The 9,782-nt window shown below is 48.3% G+C and overlaps 1 long non-coding RNA gene across 3 annotated transcripts; it reads left to right on the top strand.

Annotated features, from left to right (window-relative positions):
* The first annotated feature begins 4,433 nt into the window (after positions 1-4,433).
* Positions 4,434-9,606, top strand: LOC123149720 (uncharacterized). 3 transcript variants are annotated; one of them, XR_006474824.1, is made up of 6 exons: positions 4,434-5,462; positions 5,581-5,962; positions 6,074-6,412; positions 6,800-6,949; positions 9,112-9,336; positions 9,439-9,606. It is a non-coding gene; the product is annotated as an uncharacterized lncRNA (long non-coding RNA). The 3 variants fall into 3 exon arrangements; XR_006474825.1 differs by having other exon boundaries at positions 4,436-5,972; XR_006474823.1 differs by having other exon boundaries at positions 4,437-5,962.
* Positions 9,607-9,782: the final 176 nt, after the last annotated feature.

The following is a 9,782-nucleotide window of genomic DNA, read 5'->3' as shown; positions in this document are numbered from 1 at the left end:
ACATAGTATAGCAAAGAAACCAAGAAAGGAAATTAGAAAACCAAAGAGAGAGAAAGAAAACAAAAAACAAGATAAAAACCGAACAAATGTAGCAACGAACAGGCTGAACGAATGACTGACCAAGAAACATGATACTGCGCCATCCAATACGCGTGTGCACCTACGGGGCACTTTAATCGACTCAGAAACTAGTCTTGCGTGAAGCGGGAGACATAACTCTTGCGGTTAGAGACCTACCAAAATCACTATTAAGGGTTACCCGCTTAAAGGCCACTTCCATCTTCTCAGGCGCTGTCAACTGGCGCACTGCAACCTGGTAGTTCTTTCCTTTTTTTTCATAAATTTGTTTATTCAAAATGTTTTATCTCTTGAATCATGCGTTTAAATCCAAAATTATTTTCACCATTTGATTTTTCGTGTCAAGATCTTCCAAATTATATCCCATTTTAAAAGGTTTGATAAACTTTTTTTCATGAAAAAACCTGAAAAATACTGGAGTGGGAAGCACGGTTGTGCTTCTTGTGGAAGCAATCTGTTCTTCCATGAGAAGCGAAGCTTGTATTTATTTTTCTTATCGAGAAGCACACTCACAGAAGCAAATTCATGTCTCCACGAGAAGGAAATATGTGTTTCTCGTGAAAGCACATTTGATTTCCTTTCCGAGAAGCACACCTCGTAGCATTTTTTTTCTTTTCCAAGAATGTGCTTCTCGTGGAAGCTAAGCTCGTGGAAGCACATTTTTTTTACTTTTCCGTGAAGCCCAGCTGTGTTTGGGAAGCAAAGGATTTTTTTGTCTAAGACCTGACAAGAACTGAAATGCTATAGAAAAAAAAGTCCGTCCAAAATTCAAAAGCGTACACAGAAAAATAATAAAAATGGAATCTAGAGTGAGCGTCCGGCACGCAACATATGGCGGTGGCTGGACGCACCACTTGGCATGCTCCTACGCACCCAAAGTGCGAGGGCCTTTAGTCCCGGTTGGTGTTTGGAACCGGGACTAAAGGTCCCAGTCGAACCGGGACTGATGCATGCCGAGGCTCAGCCGGCATCCTAGCCGCTCGAACCGGGACGATACTCACATTAGCCCCGGTTTGTAACACGACCGGGACTATTGATCTGATCTGGCCAGAACCAAAGCCATGTTTTCTACTAGTGGTGGATGATTGACAATAAAGAACGGGAACAGGTAGTCCTAGATAACCTCCTGGCTATCTGTGGTTTCTAGGTTGTGGCAGTGCATGTAAAAAGGATTTGGTAAGGACACTTTACCAATCAGGAGTAGGGGGTCTATAGCTCGATGAAGTACCCAAATCATCAATTAAATCTAGGGAGACTGTGCTGACAGAGAAGATATTTGCATGAATGACCTCATTAAAGGCCAGATCAATTTTGTCGGCCAGAAAACTCCTGGATGAAACTATAACCTTCTATGACCTTGGTCGTGTATCCATGTTGACCTTCTTTTGATTTACCTACCACATTGGCATGCAGAACTTGAAGACGATCGAGAGGGTCTTCAACATAGAGTTTGATAGATACCGTTCGCCAGGCTTATACATATTCATTTCCGCACTTCGGGGATATGACAACGGGTAGAGGTGGTTTGTCCGCGGATGGTCCACAACTGTCATGTACATTCTTCTCCCTTGATTACAGATTATCCGGCACTATGTCTAGGGTGTCAGCATGTCCGTGGGGAATCTCCTCGTGGCTGATACGTTTCCAACGTATCTATAATTTTTGATTGTTCCATGCTCTTATAATATCAATCTTGAATGTTTTATATTCATTTACTAACAACTTTATATCATTTTGGGACTAACCTAGTTGACATAGTGCACAGTGCTAGTTGCTGTTATTTGCTTGTTTTCACTTTGCGGAATATCAATACCAAACGGAAGTCCAAATGCCACTAAACTTTTTGGAGAATTTTTTTCTACCCAGAAGACAACCGCAGGGAGCCAAAGTAGAAAATTTGAGGATGCCCGTGGGGCCCACTAGGTACCAGGGTGCGCCCTGGTGGGTAGTGGAGCCCACGGGAAGCTTCTCCACTGATATCCACCTCTATAAATACTCTAAAATCCAAAGAAACCTAGGGGAGTTGAGGAAATACAGTTCTGTCGTCACAAGTTTTCAGAACCATGAGAATCCAATCTTAGAGGCCTTTTCTGGCCACTTGTCGGGGGGCAACGATCACGCAGGGGTTCTTCATCATCCTTGTTGCCCCTCCAATGACGCGTGAGTAGTTTACCACAGACCTCGGGTCCGTAGCTAGTAGCTAGATGACTTCTTCTCTTTTTTTGATCTTCAATACAATGTTCTCCTCGATGTTCTTGAAGATCTATTTGATGTAATGAATTTTTGCGGTGTGTTTGTTGGGATCTGATGAATTGTGGGTTTATGATCAGTTCTATCCATGAATTGTTGGGTAACGTAAGCAGAAATTCAAAATTTCTACGCATCACCAAGATCAATCTATGGAGTAATCTAGCAATGAGGGAAGGAGAGTGCATCTACATACCCTTGTAGATCGCTAAGCGGAAGCGTTCAAGTGAACGGGGTTGATGGAGTCGTACTCGCCGTGATCCAAATCACCGATGATCCTAGCGCCGAACGGACGGGCACCTCCGCGTTCAACACACATGCAGCCCGGTGACGTCTCCCATGCCTTGATCCAGCAAGGAGAGAGGGAGAGGTTGGGGAAGACTCCGTCCAGCAGCAGCACGATGGCGTGGTGGTAGTGGAGGAGCGTGGTACTCCAGCAGGGCTTCGCCAAGCACCGCAAGAGACGAGGAGGGAGAAGGGTAGGGCTGGGCCAAGAAGGAGATGTTCTCGTGTGTATGGCAGCCCCAAAAACCCCAACTATATATAGGGGAAAGGGAGGGGCTGTGCCCCACCTAGGTTTCCACCCCTAGGGGTGGCGGCTAGCCCTAGATCCCATCTAGGGGGCGACCAAGGGGGGAGAGAAGGGGGGCGCACCACTAGGTGGGCCTTAGGCCCATCTGAGCCTAGGGTTTCCCCCTTTTCCCTTCTCTCTTCGCCTTGGGCCCTGGTGGGGGGTGCACAGCCCACCTGGGACTGGTCCCCTCTCACACTTGGCCCACGCAGCCCTCTGGGGCAGGTAGCCCCACTTGGTGGACCCCCGAGACCCTCCCGGTGGTCCCGGTACGTTACCGATAGCACCCGAAACTTTTCCGGTGACCAAAACAGGACTTCCCATATATAAATCTTTACCTCTGGACCATTCCGGAACTCCTCGTGATGTCCGGGATCTGGCGGGGCGGCGCGGCGGCAGGATCTGGCGTCGTCTGCTCGGCCCAGAACTGGGCCCTTCGGGCCCCATCTGGGCCTGGGCGGGCCGACGGCGGGGATGGTCTCCGGCGTGGCTTCTGGGACGCGTGGGAGATGCGACGAGTGTCTGGGTGTCGGCGGTGCTGACGCCGGCCTGCTGCATCGCGGTTGGCGGGGCTTAATGGGCCCGCTTCGGCCTGGCTAGGCCAGGGGTGGCCCGGCATGCCCCGCTGCCGCGTCCGGACAACTACCGCGACGGTGCCGGAGGCACGGGCCTCCCGCACGATGGCGGTGGAGGTGGTTCCCTCCCGCTCGGCGTCGCTGTTGCTGCTCCCGTCGTGGTGAGCTTCTCTCCGGTGGCGGTGGAGACTCGACCCATCGCCAAACAGAATCAACGGTGATGTATTCTGAATTGATTACCTCTTTTAACACAACTCTGTAGTCAGGCGCGGTTGGAAGCAGGGAAGTCAATTCCATTTCCCCGTGAAATATGTAGCTGTACCCTTCCATAGTGCATGGATTGAAGACCGGAGCAAGCTGATGCTCAACCAGCATGTAATCAGCAATCACTTTAGAATGCGCCACCAAACCTCCCTTTTTGCTTGCCTTACTTAAATTCCCAAACTTGCTGAATGTCAAAATGATGCTCAGGATATAGAAAATCCATATGGTAGTATTGTAACTCTTGTTGCCACCACTCCCATTGATGATCAGCCATAGCACCAGAATGATTTGCAAGACTTGCTGCACAAGCATCCTTTTCCTCTGCTCAATATCCTGGATACTGTAGACAGAGAGGGAGACAGGGTTTACTTGTATCAGGAGGAGGATGGTGCCCCAGAGGACAAACGTCTGGTCACGGAATGGACCAGCCTGCAGCAGGCCGATGGTGTAGGGCGCCAGCACAGTGGACAGTGTGTACACTGTCCAGACGAGGAGGCGGAAGAACCCATGGCTATACCGCCGGCGAATGAGCCGAACAGCTCAAGGAGAACCCACGCCAAGGTGCTGAAGAGGACCAGAACTTCTACGCGGATCAGCCGAGCTTCGGTGCTGCTCAAGCGCTGGACCAGCGTTGTGGTGGTGTTCTGAGCTCCATGGCTTCTATCATCAACTGGCAGGCACCACTCTAGATTGTTTCTCTCCGGTTGGCTTACCCATGCTAGGTTGGGTTAACACTCAAATGGCTTTTAAAGTGTGGAAGTCTATCTGACTATCTCTGTCTAGTTGTTCTCACAAAGTCCCCAATGACAACCTGCGTCACCGCGCTCTCTCCCTTGAAAGTATGCAAATTATGCTAGACGATTAGAAGATGTATTGCATGTGTGGCTGCGGAATACATGGCCAGGGACGAGCTGATACATGCAAGAATGGCTTGGCTTAGGAACGCATGGACAGGGGCTGGGATGAAAGGATGGAATCAAGATGGCACCCCCCGGGTTTTGGGTGCGGGTAGTCGCCCAAACCCATTCTTGTCTTGATATTTTCTGCCTAAACCTATACCCATATCCGCACCTTGGGTTTTAAACTGTTCCCGTACCCATATTTGTCCGGGTGCGGGTACCCGTAGGCAAAAATACTCATCTTGACCACCTTACCTAATTCACACTTCACCATGTATGTTTCAGCATTTCCGCATTTATCCACAATATTTCTGTATGTTTACTTCAACATTTCAGCGCGCGAGCACACGCACACACACATACACACATATATACATGGGTATGCAGGTATTAGTAGGTATTAGTATATGGGTATGCAGGTACGCGGCTATGGGTATTGCCTTCCCATACCCATATCTGGCTTATCTGATGGTACGAGTTTTCTCATTTATAACACACGGGTATTTATTTTTCCCAAACCCTTACCCTAATAGGGTTATTACCCGTCCGTTTCGCGGGTTGTCGGTACCCATTGTCTGTTGAACTTAAAATGGCCAGGTGCCTTCGACTTGCCGAACTGGGCCACGATGTTGCCATCTTGCATGTTGCATTCTAGCCCATTTCCTTGAGGCGCTTCTTCCTCCTAAGCTGGCAGACACCCCTCGCGACGGCTGCGATGTGGTGGCAATGGGACGCTGCCGTACACGTCCCTCCTCCACCACCCAGTGCGGAGCTGCTTCCACCACCGTGACGCGGTACTGCGAGCTTCTTCGGCGGCACTGACTAGAGGTAGTTTTCATTTCCCTTTTTCACCCACCGTTGCAAGCCTCTTCTTCAAGTGATCCCATTTCCACATGTTTACTAGTTGTCAATGCTAATGGTTCAACTTTCTATTTCACCGGTGAAGTTTGAATTGGGTAAGGTGGTCGAGATGGGTATTTTTACCCACGGGAATTACCTGCACCCTGCCAGGTACGCGTATGAGAACAGTTTGAAACCCAAGGTGCGGGTGTGGGTACGGGTATGCGTATGAGAACAGTTTGAAAGCCAAGGTGCGGGTACGGATTTGGGTAAAAATATCGAGACGGGCATGGGTTTGGGCCACCATTACCCGCACCCGAACCCGGCGTTTGCCATGTGGACAAGTGGTCAATGGAATCATTGTGTCGGTCCATTGAACATTCATTGCAGAAATGAAGATGATTGAGAAGCCGAAAGGGTAGTTGGATGAACAATAGATGCTCTGCATACAGACCCCGGGCCAGGCAAGACTATTTCATGGACCATGGGTAAGATGAAGTGAGCAATTGCTGTTAAGAATCTACATTTGCTGTTCCCCTCCATGTACTGTTAGGAATCCTTATGACTCAGGATCTGAACTCTTGAAATTTTGACTGCAGGGTTACAACGTTAGCAGGCAATTGTAAAGGATGTCACCAAAATCTCTTGTGTTTTGATGCTCACCTACCCCGGATATTATTGGCAGGATCTGTCATACATCACATCACATGCTGTGGAATCTCATCTACCATGGCTAGATACTGTGGCTGGACCGGTCTCTCTAACCTACCGTCATTAGTGTGCGGACCCCAGGCTGAGTGTCAATGTCAAGTGTACTCCGTTTGGTCTAGATCTAAATTGGTAGCCTTTAAAGGCAGATCGACAGTCTGATAGTCTTCCTGCGCCTTGATATTCTACTTGAACAGTACATGTTTTCTGAGCAGCTATGAGTCGTCGAGGTCAGTGCTCCAGCTTCTTACTGTTACTGTCTGCATGACTCCTTTTGATCGATCTTTATCTTGATACGCTCAGATCTTGAGAATTAGTAGATGAAATATGCCCATGTTTATTCGTAGTATTGATCAAGCCAAATATCCACAGAAGTAGCTAGCTTGTTTTCAACAGGATCATGCCTAGGGATTACATGTCACATCGATCCGCTGGATCGTGGTGTTTTCTAAGAATTAACAAGGTTCCTTCTGTAGATGACTACTCTTCTTTTAGTAAATATCAAAGTTAACATGGTGGTTTGAGTTGTTGAGACGTAAATAACTCACATCATAGTATCTGTCGAGAAGGGTCTGTAGTTGCTCTTTTCTTTCTAAAACGGTGGTTTCTGTGACCAGAAATGGCTATCTTACGTGATGAACTGTAGAACAAGCTACAAGATCCAAAAGCAACACCGATGTTTCTTCCTCTAGAATTTGAAAGGCATCACATGTGATTTTTCCACTGAATCGGACCTTGGCAGAGGTGGATATGGAGTGGTTTACAAGGTATGACCATTTTGTTTACTCCACTTTTCAAATATTATTAACGGCAATGAATCAAAGACACTTGTATATACTATGAAGAGAGGTTTAACTGATAAACACAGGGAGTTCTTAAGGGTGGGAAAATCATTGTCATGAAGAAGCTTTTTGAAATACATCTGCTGGACGATAAAACGTTCGAGGATGAAGTCAGACATCTTATAGCGATCAGGCACCAAAATCTAGTACAACTTATTGGTTACTGTGCTGAATCAAGTTGGGAATTGGTAGAGCAGAGTGGAAAGCATGTTTTTGCTGAAATACTGAAAAGGTTGCTCTGCTTTGAGTATGTATGCAACAAAAGCCTTGACAAGTATATTTCCGATATGATTTTTCTAGAAAAGGAGGATGACCCCCGGCCTCTGCATCTAGGAGATGCATACGGCCACTTTATTGATTATTCTCGAGGACCTTACAAAGTATTACAACAATATGCCTGAATCCGCCATTTTGGCAACATATGCCACTACCCCTATCCATATGATGAAGGGGTGCTACCTGGGCCAAATACCTGGACCACTCACCTAAGCCTATCATCAAAAGTCAGAAGCCCCATCCGAGCCACATACCGGGTTTGGGGCATAAACTGGTCTGACGCACTCACATGTGTCGTCGCCGCCATCTTCCACGGGTCCGTCTTCAGAGCAGATATTGAGGCTTCTACCTTGTCAGGCCACTCTGCCATCGACGCCACCATGACGCCAGACAACTGCCTCCACCTGCGCGAGTCCATCACCGCGCATCGGGCGCCGAGTCTCCACTGCACCACGCCGCTGAGATCCGCCGTCATCAATGTGTAGGATGAAGCACCGCTCCACCAAAAAAGGCGCCCACTGGTCCCTTGATCCTCGGCTGCTGTCACCGACCCCATACTGAGCCCGCCACCACACTGCCCTCAAGGCGACGCCTTCAAGAAGGTCACGACGTCAAGGATGCCGCCGCCGCCGCCCATCGGAGTTAGGTTTTCACCCGAGAAGCAAGGTGGTGGGGTGTGGAAGGGCAGACCTCGACCGGCGTCTCCATGAAGAAATCGGCGCCCGCAGACGTCGTCATCGCCGTGGCCAGCTGGAGCCGACCAGGGGTTTCCCCTAATCTGGATCCCGACCACCAGAATCACCCGCAACCCAGAGGCAGGCCAGACGCCTGCACAGCCAGGGACCGTCGAGGGTGAAACGCATCGAGCAGGGGAAGATGGCCAGCAGCCAGATCTGACGCCGCCAGCCACCAGGGCAGCCATGCGAGGTCCCAGCCCACCGAAGATCCGCCGGCCACCCGACCAGATCGCCGGCACCGCGCCTACCCCACTGCTCACCGCAGGTGACAAGGGGCCTCGCCGGGGGCCGCCGCCCAGATCCAAGACCCTCCGATGTGAACCAGAGCAGCGCATGCCCCGCCGCCGTAGTCCCTGGCTGCGCCATGGGCCTTGCCCGGCGGTAGCCTCGTGCGGCGGCGAGGGGAAGAGGGGAGGGAGAGGGGCTACTCCGGCGGGGGGAGTTGCCCCCGAGACGCCCACTAGGGGCGGCGCGGGGAGGGGAGGCTGAGGCGCGGGGGAGGGCATATTTCCGGTATGATGACCAAACATTATACATAGTTTATATATTTTATTTGTATTCATTTGTGAAGTTTACTCAGAACATCACTCAAGCAATATTTTGTCAGCTACTAGTCTAACCAGGTGCTATAGCTACCGAGCACTGCATCAAGTGAAACTAGTCCTGCGTATCATTTCCCGCACACACACAAACACACACATATAAAAGGAAGTCTGTTATATATGGAAAGGAAAATAAATGCATATGGAAAATGACTTTTTAGAAAAGTCATGCCACTCGAAACTAAGTTCAGTTGTACCAAAAGTGTAATCAGTGAACAGGTATAGAATTTCCTCTGTTCTACCTAAAATTTTGTTACCAATTTATCAATGTTGGGGATATCGCTTATCGAGAACTTATCGGTCGACCCATGATACGGGGTAAATCGGCCAGTTTATCGGCATATCGGCTGGTTTATCATCATATTGGTTGATTTATCGGCCGATATATCTTATCGGTCAGACACTGGTAAGCGATAAATCGGCCGATTTATCGGAATATCGAAAGATATCTTGAACAGTGCAATTTATACAGATGAATCTCTGGACCTTGAGTGGAATATGAGATACGAGATAATCAAGGCAATTTGCAGTGGTTTGTGTTTCCTTCAGGAAGAATACCGTATCCTTCATCTGGACCTTAAGCCAGAAAATATATTGATGGACTTTATGATGATGCCGAAAATCGCGGATTTTGGTTTGTCGAGTCTCTTTGGTGTGCAGCAAATGCGAATCTTCACTGATAATCCTGCAGGAAACAGTAAGCTATGGCTCTTATACCTTTGTGGTTTTTTCTTTCTTCATGTACTTTGCATCTCTTTTTTTACATTCGCAGTTCTTCTTATATTTTATTATGTTGCAGTGAATATATGGCACCAGAATACTTACTTCAAGGTGTAATCTCAAGCAAGGCAGATATCTTCAGTCTGGGTGTTATAATCACAGAGATTATCACAGGTTGTACAGCCCCCACAGTACTGCTACATCTTGTCAGCATTTCATAGAGAATCTAAGATGAACTATTCTAACCTTTGCATCTATATCATCATTTTAGCTTTACCGTTGCAAACTTGTAGGTATTTAGAAGTTGGAGGAACAAATTCAAATCAACATCGAAGTATATATCAATGGAAAAATATAGCCAACAAGTAGAACTATGCATCGTATAGCCATAGCATGTGTGGACCCTGCTATGGAGAAGACCTA

Source organism: Triticum aestivum, chromosome 7A, assembly GCF_018294505.1.
Source record: "Triticum aestivum cultivar Chinese Spring chromosome 7A, IWGSC CS RefSeq v2.1, whole genome shotgun sequence".
In the NCBI taxonomy this organism is placed as follows: Eukaryota; Viridiplantae; Streptophyta; class Magnoliopsida; order Poales; family Poaceae; genus Triticum; species Triticum aestivum.
This window is presented reverse-complemented; position numbering and strand designations above follow the sequence as displayed.